Here is a 16146-nt window from a genome sequence, read left to right as displayed (position 1 = left end):
GGAGGGAGCTGTGCCTTAGAGAGAGCCGTGCCCTAGAGTGAGTGGGGTCCTGCCTGGAAAAACTGTGACGCACTGACCATTGAACATAAACCATTCAATTTTGCCATCAAGAAGGTGCAGGCGCATAAATAATGATGCAGTAGGGCTACCTCTTGTAGTGTCATCGAGTGGTACTCTGTGGGCTCCAGACTGCAGGCTATGATTCGGAGCTATGGGTAGGGACTGTCATTGGTTCCTTAATAGATACATTTTCCCCGTTCTGTGCCAACACTTACTAATTTACTAATGGTTGTGGTAAAAAGGCAGGCCTGGCTCGGAGTTCCCAGATTATTAGGATATCATAGCCTTTGACTGGTCCAGACTGCAGGCTATGATTCGGATCTATGGGTAGGGACTGTCATTTAGGCACCCCTTCTCATCAATATGGGAATAACATTCTGCTGTGGATTGTTAGTTTATTGGCTTTTAGAAACAGCAACAGCAGCAAGATATGCATTACTGAAGGCAACGACGTTTAGGTGGCAAGGAATTCCAGGGTTGGCCACTTGGAGCAAGAAAGTGAATCCTCCAGTGGATTTCTTATTGGAACCTGAGTTGAGAATCTGAGGTTCTACCTCTGAGCGAAGAGCCCTGTTTTGTCGGCATTGCTTACATTTTGTTTGTAGTGGCACTCCTTTGCCTTGAGATGCTTGGTAGATGGTGCAGAATACCTTAAACATTGATCTAGCCAGATCAGGTAGCCATTGAGGTGCTTGTGGGAGTGGCGTCATTTGTTCTTGGGGAAAATTATGTGAGCATAGTGTGAGAAGGTTGCCTGGCATATGCTGTCCACTATTCTAGAGGGCACATTGCACCAGTCCAAACGACCTTTATTGATGGTAGGTTAAAGACTACCTTATTGGAAAGCTATCCTAGTGGTAGCTGTGGAGAGCAGCCTTCAGGCTAAGTCTTGGAGGGATGTAAATCAACCTCTGTTACCAGTCTACAATCTCATGAGTGAGTAGATGAAAGGAGAACACATCGGGTATATATAGAATATATGTAGTTGTTCTAAACACATCCCTCTAGTCCCTTTTTGAGGCTAGAGGCAAAAAATTACAGTCAGTAAACTTATTGAATACACGGTAAAGTAGCGCAATATACGTTGAGCCCTAGGGGCGTACCAAACTAGATATCAAGAAAGGGGTATAAGAACCACGATTGGCATACAGACACGGCCTAGAGTCTGTAGAACTGCTGGGGTCACCGGGAATCACCCAAGGTAGCGACACATGGGGACCCACGCGAAGGAAAAGCTTTTATCCAACAAGTTCATCTCATTTTAGAATTACTATCAAAGGCATCAATCGAACTGATAGTTACAACAAGCGTGGGAACTTCTCCACGCTAATGACCTCTTTTTGGGGTGCTGATATTCCGACACACCCTGGCCCCTGTTGAGAACTATCCAGAGTCTTCTGCTTTGGTTTTCTGGTATATTTATGCAGCATTATCTTTCTGAACGGGGTTTTGTTTAGACTTAAACCCAGTGTGCAATCGGGTGTGTACAGGGTTATATCTCTCTGAGCAGGGTGAAACACATGTCGGGGGATGCTTGTGATCATGTCAGGTTGGCTGGGGTGGTATTTACCAGAAGCCAAAGTGGGGATCTAAAAAGGCTCTGGTGCCATTTTTACAGCCTGGCATGGTTAGGGCTGTGCTAATCCTTTGCGTAAAGACTTTGATGCTGCACTGGCAAACAGACCGTCCCTTGCAAACTTTTATCCTATGCATGAAGACGTGGGTGGAAAACAAGGAATAGGAGGTGATGTCCTGATCTGCAAGAGGATTTTAATAACAACGAATGTGCTGTGGCATTGCACTTCACAATGTGTATCGTCCTTAAGGAGTCATGAAGGCGCTATTGTATTCACTGTGAACCCCAGGCACTGTGTCACTGCATTTATCACTGGGTACTATTATTTAATGAAGGTCATTCTACAGGGCACCCTCTCCGTAACACTAATGCAAACACGTCACACGGGACACAAACTGAGGCTATGCTAAACACTTACAGTTGGAAGAGTTAATGAGAATGCATCTGGCGCTAATCTTATCTAAAACTTAGCATGTGAGGGCAATGTAAGACAAGCACGTGTACTGCAGTGATCGCCGGGAAGCCAGAAACACTAACGGTTTGTGTTTGTCTTTTCCATTTATGTATGGTCGGGTCCATCGTGGATATCTGTGAAGCGCTCCACACCACAACAACTGCAACAGGTGGACAGCCAAAGGGATGCGTACGTCAGGGAGAGGATGGCAAGCAACGACATCAGATCTGATGGGCGATCGATCAAGGACGCCGGAGGTGCCGACACTGGTTTGGCGGTTTTTGGTGTGTTATCCTAGATTGGGCTGGCCGCAGTAATGTAGCGAGATGTTGCTTCACATAAAATGGCAGTAGTTGCCTTATCAGCAAATAGTATTTCTACCGTAGCGGCGCCTGTGCTCGCAGGGCCACCAGGGTCATCATGGCTTATTCATAGGTTACCAATTGGTAGGGCCAACGATAGGGATGTGGCAGTGCACAAGGGTGTGCATTGCTAGCCTGGGCAAACCCAGGAGTAATAGGCCTATGCAACACCTCAGCACCACTTGTCGGGAAGTGGGGACTTCCATAGTAAAGAAGTGGACATACACTTAACATTTCCCAGAGCGGAGTGGGCAGGTGTGGGTGGTTAGCAGACTTCACGATACGCCAGTGGGAGCCTTTTGGGGGCCTGGGGTTACCCGGGTAGCATTGTCAGTTGCTCTGACAATGGGTCTCAGCATCAAGAGCACCGCGTCTTATCGAGCGCAGCAACGTAGGCGCGTAGGTCGGGTATACACGTCTAGTGCCAGGATACCCCCGGTCACAGCAATTACAGGGACCCCAAAGATGGGGTCTGTACATCCAGAGTGGGGAAGGAGAGGTACTCGACAGGCACGCCCCACCACCCTCAGTCATTATCTGACATGCGGGTAGCAACGATTGGGTTTAATTGGGCAAGGGGGTCCTGTGGAAGGGATAATCGCAGTAGCAAGCAGGTTAGCAAAATATAAAACCCAGACTGCACCATAGGGGGTCTAGGCTGCAGAAAAAGGGGGGGTGGACTCTGTTAGTGAGCTGAATCACTCGATGAAGAATCACTCAGTAAAGAGGATCAACACTTGGAGTGAGAAATTATTTCAAACACCTCATTGCAGTATTTTCCACAGGGGTGCATCCGAGAGGGACAATTTAGATTAGCAGGGTGGGGTTCACTTGAAGGAGACCAGCAGTGAGCGGCTGACAAAAAATGGTTGGCCATGGTTGGAGGGGTTGTCTCTACTTGCAGGATGGGGTCCATTTGACAGAGTCAGGGAATGCCCTATTGATAGGGAACATACTAGCAGGGGTAGAGGGTTTTGATTAGGAAGATATGACCTTTCAGTGTAGGCGGTTGGGGGGGCCAGATAGTCGGTCAACTATGCTGATCTGTGGCGGTAAGGTCATAATCGGTGAGCAGCAATTTAAGGTCCTTAGGTGGGGGCGGCCCCATTCACGAAAGGGGTCGCCCAAGGGGAGGGGCCATTGGTCTCTCCCAGAACTTCAGGGGCAGGATATCCGCTTGCTTGGGTGCGGGGGAGGGAGTCACACTTTCCTCAGGCTGGTAGCCACCCCGCACATACACTATGACGTCATCAAAAGGGCGCGAGTGTAAGGGCCCTCCTGTTATGGTTAAATGGAGTTCACGGAGCGCACGAGGGTAAACGGGCCCTTGTTGCGCATGCGCATCTCGGACGTGAGAGTGTAGCTGGGTAAAAGGATCTGACACCTAGCGACCTTGCCGTAGGACCAGAAATTATTAGAATGCAAATTGATATCAGGATGTTAGATTCGGTTAGGAACCACGCTGTATAAGACATTTGTTAAGGTTAGCCCACCATACCTGTCTAAACTGGATGTAAATCTAATGTCTGAATTTTGCATTTAATAATTATGTAAATAATTTTATTTTATTAACATTTTAATTTTGTTTCATATTTTAATAAATACGGCCGGGGGGTCTCGAGCTCGAGACCCCCTGCCTTCCAAAGAATTCTGTTGTTGGTCTGATAAGTGTGTAACTGTAGTATGCATGTTAAGGGGGGGGGGGTGGCCGGCAGTCACAGACCATGAGGAAGGGGGGGCCGCTCGGCCCCCACGCACACATGGCTTGGCCCGGCCCCCCCACCTCCACCAGTCCTGGTTGGTCCGCGCGTCCCGCCAGTTGACCCGGAAGCAGTTTTGCGCTTCCGGGTCGAGGGGGCGGGATCGTGGCTTAGGGGGGGTTTAAGAGCCTGGGGAGTGCGGGAAGCGGCCTCTTTGTGCCCGCGCTTCCCAGGCTCGCTCCTCGCCCCGCTGTGGGGCCTTTAATTTTCCCCACCCTCCATCCCCTTGTAGCAGAATTCTGATGAGGACACTGGTAGGTATACGGTGTAACGCTAGGCAATGTCGTAAGAATAAATGTTTTTCTTACTTAGGCCTTTTTCCCCGTTTACAGGCAATGTTAATATGTATATGTTTTCTGGGTGTGTTTAGCTGTTGCATTAACTCTTTTTCCTTAGGCCTTTTTTCCCTCTTAGATTAGTAATGTCGTATTTATTATGTGGGTCTGGCGGTAAGGTCATAATCGGTGAGCAGCAATTTAAGGTCCTTAGGTGGGGGCGGCCCCATTCACGAAAGGGGTCGCCCAGGGGGAGGGGCCATTGGTCTCTCCCAGAACTTCAGGGGCAGGATATCCGCTTGCTTGGGTGCGGGGGAGGGAGTCACGCTTTCCTCAGGCTGGTAGCCACCCCGCACATACACTATGATGTCATCAAAGGGCGCGAGTGTAAGGGGCCTCCTGTTATGGTTAAATGGAGTTCACGGAGCGCACAAGGGTAAACGGGCCCTTGTTGCGCATGCGCATCTCGGACGTGAGAGCGTAGCTCGGTAAAAGGATCTGACACCGGTTAGCGACCTTGCCGTAGGACCAGAAATTATTAGAATGCAAATTGATATCAGGATGTTAGATTCGGTTAGGAACCACGCTGTATTAGACATTTGTTAAGATTAGCCCACCATACCTGTCTAAACTGGATGTAAATCTAATGTCTGAATTTTGCATTTAATAATTATGTAAATAATGTTATTTTATTAAAATTTTAATTTTGTTTCATATTTTACTAAATACGGCCGGGTGGTCTCGAGCTCGAGACCCCCTGCCTTCCAAAGAATTCTGTTGTTGGTCTGATAAGTGTGTAACTGTAGTATGCATGTTAAGGGGGGGGTGGCCGGCAGTCACAGACCATGTGGCCTTAGCTGACGATTTTGGAGTTGGGACACCAGGTTTGGGCCTTGGCTCAGCTTCCTGTAATTCTGAGCAAATCCTTAATCTCCCTGCGCCTCCCAAAAATAAACCTCTACGTGTTACGCCTTTCAATAAAATAATGGGTGGCTGAAACTGGCAAAGTTTAAATCCATAGGGTAATAACAGGGGTTTTTAAATACATTATTTGGACATTTATCGGTGTCTGGCCCCCTGATTCGAGATGAGGGTTCAGACAGTCATGCACGGTGCAGACTCCATTTGTTATTCCTTTCAGGGAGGTCAAAACTGGAGAGACTTAAAACCATGATGGATTACTTACTTACTATGTGTTACTTACTGAGCATAGCAGGACACTCTGCTGGGGAGTCAGGGGGCCCATTGTGTGCTAAAAGGTGGGCACAATTTTACACATGTTTAAAAAGATATTATCTTGGCTATACATCGGTGCCGGGCTCGCTGACATGGTGGGTCAGTCAGTCACGCACTGTACACAGACTCCAGTCCTTACTCGGAGCTAGCTGGAAAAAATGAATGTTGAGGCTAGTGCCCTGCTGAAAGGGTAAAGTCACATGTCTTGGAAAGTGATTTTGTTTCTATTGTCTAGCAGGCTGGCTGTGTAGCAGTAAGACAGGCACACAGTTTTGGTGTTCATAGCTGCCAGAAAAATGTACACGGATGCCATTGTGAGAAGTTAGCTGGAAGAGATGACTCGTGAATCTGTATAGTGGTGGTATGTTGCCTGCTGTAGTACATGGAATTTGGGAAAGACTAGCTCACTTCAAAATAGCAAGTTCACAATGAACATGTCTTACCCAGGGGGGATTGAGAGTGAAAGAGCGAACAGCACGACGCATGAAGGATTAGAGTTGAATTAGTATAGCGAAATATGAAAATGATTTGAGTGGGGGTAGGAAACATGCACTGGGTAACCCACCATTTGTATAGGTCTCGTCTTGGTGTTGACAACACGCTTTTAGCTTTCTCATTCTGTAAGAAGGTGTAAGTGGTAGTACGGTGCATTAGTTATTTATATTTTATTGTATTGAATAAGGGTGTGAACATGTTTTTGACACAGGATTCGCTTAAACCCATCTTACATAGTACTGTGTGCGTGTGTCAGGGCAGCAAGCACATAATAAAGATGTGTAAGGTTGACAGTGACAGGCATGTTTTAAGCCCAGGTTAGGCATACCTCCCTGTTTAGTGTCTGTGAGTACGAAACACCTGATAATCAGGGGTAGAGTGGACAAGCGTCCATATATGTTAAAGCAAAGATAGAGGTGTATGACCTAGATACATCAGGTCTCTGGAAAGAACGTGGGTGTACTAAACAGATTGCATATGCACTAAACACTCAAGGCAATCACTGCCATGCTTACAGTGGGCCTGTGTGTGCACTAGGTTCATGAGATAGTACAGTTGCATGTTTACAGTTTGCAGGAGCACAAACTGAATGTGAAGAACAACATAGAATGGTATAATACCATTTGTAGAGTCGGTAAGGGGCACTGAGGGTACAAGAACATACATAGTCTGTGTGTTACACTGGGGACAAGAAGGCCCCCATGGGTTGCAAGCACAAGTAACCCATCATGTCTGATTTTTGCCTTGATTAGGACGAAGCCTTAGGAAATATCGTGTGGGTTTTGATGCATTTATTATGACCAGGATTTGGTAATGCCAATAGCCCGGTTCGGCAAGTAATGTGCATTTCGAGTATGGCATTAGCATTCCTTAAATAACCATGAGTGCACTGTTGCTCTCCACTCTGTACCCCGTACCCTCCCTAAGTAACTAGGAACGCGATATTATATTCCACAGTATACTTCAATTCTTTAATTAATGGGGCACTTGCACATGTGGAGTACACCTTCAGGGGGGCCGGGTACATGGTACATATTATGCTGTTAAATATTAGCCTGTTCTCTAATGAGAGTAATGGGCTGCATTCCCCTCAAGTCGGTGAAGGGGGTCAGCCATGGGCATTTCACTTTGTTGGCAACATTTCTCAAAAGGGGTCCAATATGGAATATGGTACTTGTCCTTTCCCCTTTCAAAAGCTTAATTTATTGGGTTGTATCAATGACACCGACACAGGTGATGCTTGGGAAAGCAGGTGATCCCTTGCAGGTATTCAGGAAGAGGCCCCACGTATACAACTGGGGCTATGCTAGGCCCCCTCACTGTAGGCTAATGTAATTTTTCCCCAGGTAATACATCTGATGCTGTGCTAAGCGCTTTCACTTGATAATCGGATGGTAATGCAACTAGTGCTATGCCAGACGCTCTCATTGAAGGACGGATTTCAGTGATCTTTATATAATACAACTAAAGCTATGCAGCCTCTCACATTAAAATGTTAGGTCAGGGACCAGTCACGGTTAAATTGAGTTTGGACCGGTTCACAAGAAACAGAAACTATATACAGCTAATACCGACTGAGGGAGTTACACTTAGCATATTACACCAATAGATTCCAAGTGTACTCAAGTACATTACCAACACTTATGATGTCAAAGCAGTACATCCCAGGCTAGGTTGTCACACCTGCAAGAGCAACTCATGGATTAGGGGTCTGTGTTAAAAGCACCTAGGCACCAATTATAGGTACACGTGTTTCAGAAGTGCGTTATGTCACGCAGTGCTATAGCACCAATCCGCTTATACCCGCTTGCGCAGTATACCGGTGGTTTCTCACACGGTATCTATACACCCTTGTGCGCATATCCGTAGGCACAAGAATGCATTGTGCCACACAGTACCTCTCCACCAATGTTGGGCACCTGTACAGTCAATGGCCGTGTGGCATCACACGGTACCGTTGCACCCCCCGTTTTTGCTTGTACAAGGGAACATTCTATGCCTGTGGTCTGTCACGCGATATTTATGCACCCTGTGCTGGAACACTTATTTAGTGTGATGTCACATGGGGTCACACACTACTGACTTCCTGGGGCCAGTACGACTAAGCATCCTACTTCTGTGTTTTCTTGCATGGTACCTATTCCCCGTGGGCCTTGGGCAAATTGGTTGCCTCTATTGTCCGATAATAGATGTCTGGGTTGTGTCACAACAGTACCTATGTACCCTAGGCAGGGGGTGCGGGTGAATAGGGGGGTCAGAATCATGAAGTAGGGCTGGTATGTAAACTGTATCTTTCATCTAAAGCCAAAAAACACTAATCATTTGTGTTTTCTTTTCATTTATGTATGACTGGATCCATGGCTGATACCTGGAAGTGCTTCACACCACAACAACTGCAAGAGATGAACAGCCAAGGGGGACCGGTAGATCCGGAACGTGAGTGCAAGTGACGGCATCAGTGTGATGGGCAATCAATCAAGGGCTCAAGAGGTGCCAGCACTATATAATGGTTGTGTATAGGTGATAGGCGTGTTAACAATTTGTTGTGCCAACCGTTGTAATTTAACAGTACACCACTTCACAGGTATATATGCCTTGCCAGCTTGACCAAAATTAGGGGTAACGGGCGTATACAAATCCTCAGCACCCCCTGTCGGGGAACATTATTCTGCCGTTACGGTGCCTGTGCTTGCAGGTGCCATTGTAAGCAGACACTGCGTGGTTGGGATATTCCGTAGTAGGGGTAGGCATACACGGAGCATGTCCGTGAGCATAGTGGTCAGGTTTAGGTGGTAACAGTTTTCATGATCTGCTTATGGGAGATCTTGGGGCCTGTTGTTTCCTGGGTTGCCTTCTAATTGCACCAGCAAGGAGGGTCGGTGTCTGGGGTGACATGTCTATCGGGCACAGCATGATGTCTTTAATTGAGCCCAGTTAGTGGCCCCAAGATGGTATGTCCACTTTCCCTGAGTCAGACAGCCCAAGCATTTCGATCCTGCACTAGGGAGGGGGGTGAAGGAACAACTGGGTAAGCCTGGGTAGAAAGGGGAGTCTGGGCCCGGGGTATACCCTGGTGCAGAGACTCCAGAGATTCCAATGGGGGGGGAAGCAAGTCTGTGAGGGCATTGAGCCACACCTGGCCCACCTAATAGATGGCCTGCTAAAGACCAACACCCCTGGGAGGGCAAACACTACCCCGAAATGGTTCGATAATGAATGCTCCCGAGCACAGAGGGAGTTAAAAATCTGCCTCAAAAGCTATCCCCGGGATAAGGCTAGAATTATACAGTGCAGGAGCACCTATAAAAAGGCGATCAAAATTAGGAAGACCTCCCTCCAATTACAAGCCTGGGAAGATTTAAGGGATGCTGCCGAGAGAAGAGATATGACCCTGTTCTGGAAAACAATAAACAAACCATGTTTTCATGACAATAATACCCCAGAAATTGGAACTACGATCCTGCCCGAACAATGGTACAACCACTTTAAAGGTTGGTACAATCACTCAGAAGAGAACTACTCTAATTCAGGAGGAGTTGGTCAGTGTGTTTCCTCCGTAGAATTTTCTCTGTGGGAAATCACAGTGGCCATTCAGGGCCTATCACTTAACAAAGCTCAGGGCCCAGATGGCATACCACCGGACCTTTTCCTTAGTAATGTGGAGTTATGGGCCCCTATTCTTACAAGGGTGATAAACGCAGCAGTGGCAACTGGCCTACCGCGTTCTTGGTCTACTGCAACAATAGTCCCAATTTTTAAGAAAGGGAATAGGGACAATCCCCAGTGCTATCGTCCTATCTCATTGATAGACGTGACGGCTAAAATTCTGGACAGAGTGATCTTAATGCGCCTTACTGATTGGGCGGAGCATAATCGAATCATTACTGACTTCCAGTACGGATTTAGATCAGGAGGATCAATGATGGACCAGTGCTTGAACCTTTATCTGTTGGTGGCCAAGTATACTATAGCAAGCAATGAAGCGGTATACCTAGGGTTTATGGACCTGACCGCAGCTTTTGACCACGTAAACAGAGAAAAGTTATGGACCCTGATGACTAGACTAGGCGTAGATCAGGGTCTGGTAAATATTTTGAGGGCATTGCACTGGAACACCTCAGCTAATGTCTGGTTTAATTTGGAAGGGGGCACCACAGAATCCTTTCCCTGGAACAGTGGGGTTAGACAGGGATGTATCCTGGTCCCCTTTTTGTTTTCGCTATATATAAATAACTTAGACCATGCATTAAGCAAATTAAAGGTGGATTCCCCAAGAATAGGAACCCGTCCAGTTCAGCTGCTGTTGTACACAGATGATGCGGTATTGCTAGCTCGCACCCCCAAAGGACTGCAGTGTTTGATAGACGGGTTTGTAAGGTTTATGGACACTAGAACTATCGGCCAATCTTTCGAAGTCCTTTGTTATGTCGGCAGGTACTAAACCTTGTAAGAAGTTCTCCTACAGGATAGGTGCACATAAAATAGAACAGGTACATACCTTTTCTTACCTTGGCCTGTTATTTGACGGTCTTTTAAATTTTAAAACATTAATTGCAAGCGATGTTCCACATTAGTGTCCTCGACTGGGGCCATCGTGAATTATGGGTGGAGGCTGGGGAGGTGGTCACCTGAGCAAGTCATGAACCTGTATGCTCTGTAAGTTGCTCTAAAGTGACCTATGGGTCAGAAGTTTGGGGTTTTGTTAATACACAGCAACTTCAGGTGGAGGAGAATAAATACCTGAGGAAGGTCCTCCACACCCCAAAATCTACTCCAGCCTTGATCGCCCATGAGGAATTGGGAAGGCCCTATATCGAGGACCTGGTTAAGGTTAGATCCATTTTGGCCTGGTTAAAGATCTGGACGAATGTAGAGGCTGACCTGAGTAGGCAAATTATCAGAGATTACCTGGGCAGAGACAAGAGGATGAGAATCCCATGGCTAATGTACGTTAAAAATTATCTTGAAAGAATTGGCTGTGAGGATCTCTTTATACATCCAAAGGAAATTGTCCCCCAAGACAAAGCCAGAGTAAAGCGATTATTCTTGGAACAGGTAGCCTCGCGCAGGGTAGTACAGGAAGGAGGTAAACCCACAGACCCCGCGCACAGTCTGGTCCAAACAGGGGTGGGCATGGAAACGTATCTCGCTCTTATGCCTAATGCGCAGGAGAGATTTTTAATCACCCGTTTTCGGCTCAACTTTTTACATCATCTACTGGCTGACCCCCCAGGTTTTACTTCAACTGTTGAGCAGAAGGGTGCCTGCGGCTGCGACAATCGGTCTCCGCAGGACACCCTTCATTTTGTATTATTATGCAGAATTTATGAATTACCAAGGCATGGATTTTTAGTAGGTATTTTAAAACAGGCCAAGTTTCGACAAGCTAAGGTTGCACTCCTATTTCTGCAAAGGGCTAATGATCCCCTCACGTTGACTTTTGTGATGAATTTTATCAAAGTTGCTTTAAGGCTCTGGAATACAAGAGGGCTGTGTTGATAAAATTTTCCATGTTAAATCTTTCCCTTTCATCTGAATCCCCAGTGCTATATGATGTTTATGAATTGTATTTTAATGATTTTAATTGTATAATTCTGAACTCTTATGGTGTTTTTTAAACACCGAATAAAGGATTATTGAATTATTGAATTGAGCCACTCAAAAAATAACAGCAGAGAATCTTTTGGCCTAGCTAGTTGTGTATAAGGACAGGGAATGACCTTTCAGTGAGTTTTGGGGGGCCTCATAGTCGGGCTAGAAAATATAATGGTGTGGCTAGTGAATTTAAGGACTGGGCATGACCTTTCAGAGTAGGAGGGTAGGGGACCAGATAGTCGGTCAACTACGCTGGCCTCTGGCGTTAAGGTCATGATTGGTGAGCAGTACATTTAAGGTCCTTAGAGAGCTTCGCCATTCTTGAATGGGGTTGCCCAAGGGAAGGGACAAGTGGTCTCTCCTAGAACTCCAGGGGCAGTTACAGCCTGTTGGCTAGATGGGTGCAGGGGAGGGGGGAGTCACGCTTTCTCTAGGCTGGTTGGCCACCCCGCACGTGCACAATGATGCCAGTAAACGGCGCAGAGATGCAAGGGCCCCCTTTAATGGAGTTAATAGAGCGTACGGGGGTAACCGGGTGGGGGGAAGTACCCTCACGGTAAAAGGGCCCTCTGCGCATGCCCACTCTGATGGGAGGGCGTGGTTAATGGAGCGTACAGGGGGTAACCGGGGGGGGGAAGTGCCCTCACAGTATACAGGCCCTCTGCGCATGCGCACTCCTACGGGAGGGCGTGATTAAATTGATACGCACAAATAGGATACGCAGAAAAGTAATTAATGTATGATTATTGTTTAGATTTTTGATTCGAATAGGAAATACCTTGTACTAGAAGTATGTTAAGGTTAGCCATCTGATATCTGTTCATATTAATTGTAATCAAATGTCATGCGACATTTTCTGCGTACGAAATGTGTAAATATTGTTTATTTAAATTTTTATTTGATTTTATGTTTTAATAAATATGGCCGGGCGTTGTGCGGCCCCTGCCTTCAAAGAAATCCCTCTCATGTCCATCTTCAATAAATGTTGGTTAAAACACAAGGCGGGGATAAGTGTTCTGATCTTCCCCCAGAATATAGGTTATAGGTTGAGTAGGAGATGTGCTCCGTGCTCTGTTGGCACTAGCCTATTTCGGCCCGTGACCCCAGATGTATCACGTTCACGCCTACGGCGGCTTGTGTGATGACAGGTAGTGGTCTAAAGATCCCCACATGGTCGACTGCTTGTGCGTCCTCGGTGTGTGTTTTGCTGTTATGTTGTCCGCCCCCCTCAGGAACGTGACCCAGTTGAGCCACGCCTGTGGAGCCGCCTTTGATGTGTCCTTCCAGTTAGTTAGGACTACTTTGACTGCGGCTGTCAGCAGGAGATCTATGAGGTCTCGGTCCTCCGTCTTTGTGATTGCCTGGGACGTGAACCCTAGGGCGGGGGGGGGGGGGGGCATTCCATACTCTTGAGATCATTCGCCAGTTCGTAGTCTCATAGTCCCAAAGTCTCATAGTCCGGTAGTCCATATTGCGCCCATTGGTGTTCCTTGGCGTTTGTGACTCTTTTCTTCTTTCCACTCATGTATAAGCCTCTTCCATGTATGTAAAATTATATTTTTCTATATACAATAAAGAATTTCAGAAATAAAAAAAATAAAAAAAACACAAGGCGGGGAGGGGGCTGTTCAGTAGTCCCCGGCCATAGAGAGAGGCGGGGCCGACATCGGCCCCGCCGTAGGAGTGGCAGGGCACCGCCCCCCTTCCCCCCGCCTGCTCTCCATGGAGGAGTGCGCCCCCGCCGCATCATTATGACTCCGTAGGCGCACCTCATCAGGAATTGGCCATAGGGGCTCCAAAGTGACCCGGAAGTGATTGAATCGCTTCCGGGTCACTGGAGGGCAGTGGCAAGGCCGGTTAGAACCGGCCTGGCCAGTAGGAGGGGTTTAAAAGTCCAGGGAGCACGGGAGTTGGCCTCTTTTACCCGCGCTCCCAGGTCTGCCCCACCCAGCCTCTAGGAGGCGGTAATCTTTTTCCCCACCCACCATCCCCTAAAGCAGATATTGGTATTGTGTTATAAGGGTTGCTCATATGTGTTTCCCATTGAAAATGGATGACAGGTGTGTTGTATGATTATTTTGTTCCTTCGAATCTTTTCCCGTTTGCAGGTCATCAATCGTCTTATTTATTGCTATTCCTTGGTCAGGCGGTAAGGTCATGATTGGTGAGCAGTAAATTTAAGGTCCTTAGACAGCGGCACCATTCATGAATGGGGTCACACAAGGGGAGGGACAAGTGATCTCTCTTAGAACTCCAGGAGCAGTTAAAGCCTGTTGGCTAGATAGGTGCGGGGGGGGGGGCCTCATGCTTTCTCTAGGTTGGTTGGCCACCCCAGACGTGCACAATGACGCCAGTAAACGGCGCAGAGATGTAAGGGCCCCCTTTAATGGAATTAATAGAGTGTACGGGAGTAACTGGGGGGGGAGTACCCGCACGGTATATGGGCCCTCTGCGCTTGCGCACTCCTACGGGAGGGCGTGGTTCAATTGATAAGGATCTGACACCAGTTAGCGACCTTGCCGTAGGCCCAAATAGGATACGCAGAAAAGTAATTAATGTATGATTATTGTTTAAATTTTTGATTCGGATAGGAAATACCTTGTACTAGAAGCATGTTAAGGTTAGCCATCTGATATCTGTTCATATTAATTGTAATCAAATGTCATGCTACGTTTTCTGCGTAAGAAATGTGTAAATATTGTTTATTTCAATTTTTATTTGATTTTATGTTTTAATAAATACGGTCGGGGTTGTACGACCCCTGCCTCCAAAGAAATCCCTCTCATGTCCATCTTTAAGAAATGTTGGTTAAAACACAAGGCGGGGCAGGGGGATGTTCGGTAGTCACTGGCCATAATGGCCTTACTCAGCATATCCTGCAGAACATGGATCGTAACTCCAAGCCCATAAGCGACACCCTTGGTCAATCGGCTGCCTTGGGACAAGCCCTGCAGAGACCGAGAGGCAAGCAACATAAACCCAACTTCTGCCCCATGCTGACTTGAAATCAAGCAATTAATAGAAGGAACATCAAAAATATAAACAAGCATTGGCCAAGTATTTATAATGCATGTGCTAAGCTATTACTGTTGTTAATGCACATTTGCAAAACGTTGTTAAAAATAGTTACAAAAATACTCGAAAAGGAAGCACTTATCTTAAGATATCTAGAAAATTAACAATTCAATATTTTCAATCTTTATAAATGGTTTGGTTAATTTCCATTTAATCCTTACAGAATTTTTAAAAAAGCCTATGCACTGGTCCAGCTGAAAATAACACAGAATAGCTGCAAGCATTTAAAAGAACATAACAGCTATCGGAGGAAGTGTGAGAATTTAAAGGAAAATACTTGCCTTTTACTTTCGAAATGACTAGGAACTGGAGTAATGTTCCAGCCATTTGGTGCTTGCAGCAGACATGGAAGCAGATTTGTGGGACTCCGAGAGAAGAGGCATTTTTTCTAGTGACTACTCTGCCTCATATAAAGGGTGAATGAGAGTAACAAACCTGTCCCTCTCCCAGCACCACAATAAATGCTGCCTTTGTGTGCCATAGTCGCGGTTTTCATTCAACATGTGGAAAGCAGGAGATAGAAGAAAACCAACACTATAAAGTCTGCTTTTACATCAAACCTAGTGAAAACATACCTGTTGCTGTAATTTTACAGCTGAGCTGCGAGGGATGGGGAGCAACACAGTGAGGATTGTGAGGGGAAAGCAGCACATGGGGAAAGAGAACATGAAAATACATCAATGGAGTGCCCAAAGAAAACCAAAAAAAGTTGTTTCTTAATGTGAGTGCGGATGGAAACATCATCCAGTCAAAAGGATGGCAAAGAAGATATGCTACTGGAGAGGTACAAACAAAAGGAGAAAAACAGATGCCTATGATAACATTAGGGGACCAGGGGTTAAGGCTAATGGTTGAAGGTTAAGGTTAAAGAATAAGGAGGTAATAGATTAAGGGCCTGATTATGACTATGGCCATCCAAAGGAACGCAAAAGCCAGGGTGGAGGTGCAGATACTGCCGCATCGGCAGTCCGACTGCCATATTGAGAGTTTGGTGGTCGGACCGCCATAGGACCACGGCCACTGCCAGGGATCTGTGATCTCTGGCAGTCTTGTAGTGGTCTGAGGCCTGCAATATGCTGACGGTGCCACTGCGGTACTACCAAGCATATTACAATTTTCCTCGCCGCCACAGTTTTTATGGCGGCAAGCCCCCCCAAGAAAAGAGTTGTGGTGTGAAAACCAAGGGGGCCCTACAGGGCACCCTGTTGCCTCAGGGCCATGGGAATGCATGGGGGGCGATGCATGGTGTGGCCCCCCT

The sequence above is a fragment of the Lissotriton helveticus genome, chromosome 7 (genome assembly GCF_964261635.1).
Source record: "Lissotriton helveticus chromosome 7, aLisHel1.1, whole genome shotgun sequence".
Classification (NCBI taxonomy): domain Eukaryota; kingdom Metazoa; phylum Chordata; class Amphibia; order Caudata; family Salamandridae; genus Lissotriton; species Lissotriton helveticus.
The sequence above is the reverse complement of the archived record's forward strand: the minus strand, read 5'-3'. Positions refer to the sequence as shown.